Genomic DNA, 3,364 nt, shown 5'->3' with positions numbered 1-3,364 from the left:
CCATAAGTTGAAGCTAATTATGCACTTATCCATGCTCAAAGGTCTACCACAACATCGAAGAAATTCTACAACAGATGAAAGTCCTACCAGATTCAAACATCGAAGAAATTCTACAACAGATGATGGGGGAGCAAAATACGCAAATTAAATAAAAGGTTGATGCGCCTGAAGATCCAAGTGACATTGGTATTGGAAAGCAAGAGGTGACTCAATCAAGCGAATCTGATAAAAATAAAATGACACGTCAGCAACTTAGGCGATCAAATAGAATCCGAAGGCCAAATCCTAAGTATGCAAATGCAGCTATTGTAGAAGACAATGTTTACGAACTAGAGACATAGGAAGATGCATCACAAAACTCGGTTTGGCAGAAAGCGATGGAGGAAGAAATTATAGCCCTAGAGCATAATCAAACTTGGGAACTAGTGCCAAGACGTAGAAGTTGATCGCACAGAAGTTGATCGCATAGATGAAGGATTGTTTCTCTGCCAATAAAAGTATACAAGAGATATGCTTCAGAAATTCAACATGTTAGAGTGCAAGCATCGACGGAGACAAATGCCAAGATTTGTGAACATGAAGAAAAAAGTTGAATGATGAAACGACATACCGACAACTAGTAGGTAGTCTTATCTACCTAACTTTAACTCGCCTGATATTTCTTATGCAGTTGGGGTTCTGAGTCGGTACATCCAAAGTACAAAGAAGCCCCATTTGGATGCAACTCGACAGATTTTCAGATATGTCAAAGGTACAATCAACTATGGTCTTTTGTACAAAAGAAGCAAAGACTGCAAACTAGTTGGATACTATGATGCTGACAATGCAGGAGACCACAAAGCTCGGGGATCAACCACTGGGTATGTGTTCAAGTTTTGTTCGGGAACAATTTCTTGGTGTAGCAAGAGACAACCAACAGTATCATTATCAACTACACAAGCAGAGTATAGAGCAGCAGCTCGAGCAGCTCAGAAAAGTACACGACTGAAACTCTTGATGAAAGATTTGCACCAGAAACTTGACTATCCAATATCACTTTATTGCAACAACTATTAAACAGGTCTACAAACCTCCTTTAATATTTAATTCAAGTCAAATACTTAAGCTACGGAGAATTAATGAGCCTAAAGACATCACTCAAACCTATATGTCGAGCATAGAAAAGTCTTTAAATGTAATAGCAAAAAGAAAAAACAAAAGTTAAGTTAAAAAAAAAAAAAAAAAAGAATAATAATAAATAATTAAAAACCATCCTTCCTCACTTGTCTCAACAGACCTCTCATCCCTTTCCCAATTATCTCCCTCTCAACCCACCTATTATTTTAGAATATCATATTGTTAAGGTATATGTTAAGTTTTTTTTTTCCTTTTATTGTAATTTTATTTTTAGAAAATCACATTAAATTATAAGTTAAATCTTCCCTAATTGTTGCAATTTTTTTGGTTTGAGTTAGAAATTGGATGTCAATACATTTATACGAATTTTAGTAAATCATATTAATTAGTAATGTCACGTCAGTAATTATCAGTAACTTCAGATGGTAATTCCATATAAGTGGACAAATGAATAAATTAAAAATGGGTCAAATATTTGTGAACACACTAAAAAAGGAAAGATTTTAAAACTGTTAATCGAATGAAAATTAAAATAAAATGAAAGATTTGAAGGTAAGAATCCCAGCCCACAGAAGAGAGGAGGGAGAGATAAGGGAAAATATAAAAACAAAAAAACAAAAAAGAACGGAACGAGAAGCACCAGAAGAGAGAGAGGAAGAAAAAAAAGAAACAAAGATCTCAGAAGTACTAGATTGTTATACTAGTAAATAAACATATATTCTTATTTCTAAAGTAATTTTCAAATATATTATGAAACTATAGTATCAAATAAATTGTATGTCACCCGGAATTGTATTGTTAGACATATTATATTCCAAGAAATGTTAAATCTAAATGGAAAGATTAAGAATTTGTTAAATACTTAATAAAATTTAGGAGTTATAATTACGGAAGAAATTCGGTGAATATCTTTAATAAGGTGAAGCACCTTGGCATAAGTGAAAAAGAATTCGAGGAGCAAAAGCAAGCTAATTTGTAGTTAGATAGAACTTAGGCTAAGGCCATCCGAGTAAGTGGTCTTACTATTGGCATGGTTATATTTGATGTTGACACGTGCCTCGTAGTTCTGCACGTGTTATATATATCAATATGTGTGAATTATTTATAGATCAACATACTTATAATATGATATGTATATGTTATAATATGTGAATTGTACAATAACACTTACCATACGAGGTGTTCAATGATATGTTTGAGATAGGATACGAGAAGGATGCACTAAACGTAATGTAACGATAGGAGTAAGATATGTTAATGGAACGTTAAGGTTAGGGTATGTATCGAAGTGCTATGGATATGAGAGATTGACAAAAACGATATGGTCACGATCGATTGATAAAAGAATAAGATAGGGTTATGGGTAGAAAGGGATACAATTATGATAGAATGATAGAAGATAGCATTCCATATGACTAAGGTACGTTCATGTAATGATATGACTGTGACATGTATAAGAACGTTAAGGCCATGATAAGTTAGGAAACGATATGACCACTAAAAGTTTACAATATGGTATGATTATGATACGGCATGTGAATGACAGATATATGTATATGTTCTCATATGATATGAAAATGACATGAAATATGCCATGGTATGAGATATGTGATAAATTGACATGTTTACGATATGATATATTGTGATGCGATATGTATATGATGAAATGTTATGTTAACAGCATGAAACGTTATGTTATGTCTCCAAAATTGTGTGTATACAGCATGATATGAATGTCATGAAATCACGATAAATGGCATGAAATATAACCCAGTTAGACTTATGTATGATATGAGAAATGATATGATATAATCGAAAAACTATGGCGAGGTTATATTTAATAATGTTGAAAACGGAAAAATATTGGGACCTCATGCATTATGTGTGCTCATGCATTTGGGGATACCCCTATTCCATCACGATGGTACGACGCGTACACCACGAGGCAGGTGAAGTATCATCATGTTTTACATAATGCTGCCGTGACGGTTACTAATTCTAATAGGCGTCCGGCTTAAATCTTCCACATGCCCTTAAATTTTACTTAACTTAGGGTTCATATAGATTTTTAACCATTCCTACCAGTAAAACTTCGAGAAAAGTCTAGATTTGTTTGAAAAATTCTATACATTCCTCATCGTGAATCTCCCACTTCGCTCAATCTCAAGTCACGGTTTCATAATTGTATGTCATATTTTGGATACCTCATATCACAATCCATGTCGTACATTGTGACACCTTTAAATCA

The sequence above is a fragment of the Cucurbita moschata genome, unplaced genomic scaffold (assembly GCF_002738365.1).
Source record: "Cucurbita moschata cultivar Rifu unplaced genomic scaffold, Cmos_1.0 Cmo_Scf00079, whole genome shotgun sequence".
NCBI classification, from domain to species: domain Eukaryota; kingdom Viridiplantae; phylum Streptophyta; class Magnoliopsida; order Cucurbitales; family Cucurbitaceae; genus Cucurbita; species Cucurbita moschata.
The sequence above is the reverse complement of the archived record's forward strand: the minus strand, read 5'-3'. Positions refer to the sequence as shown.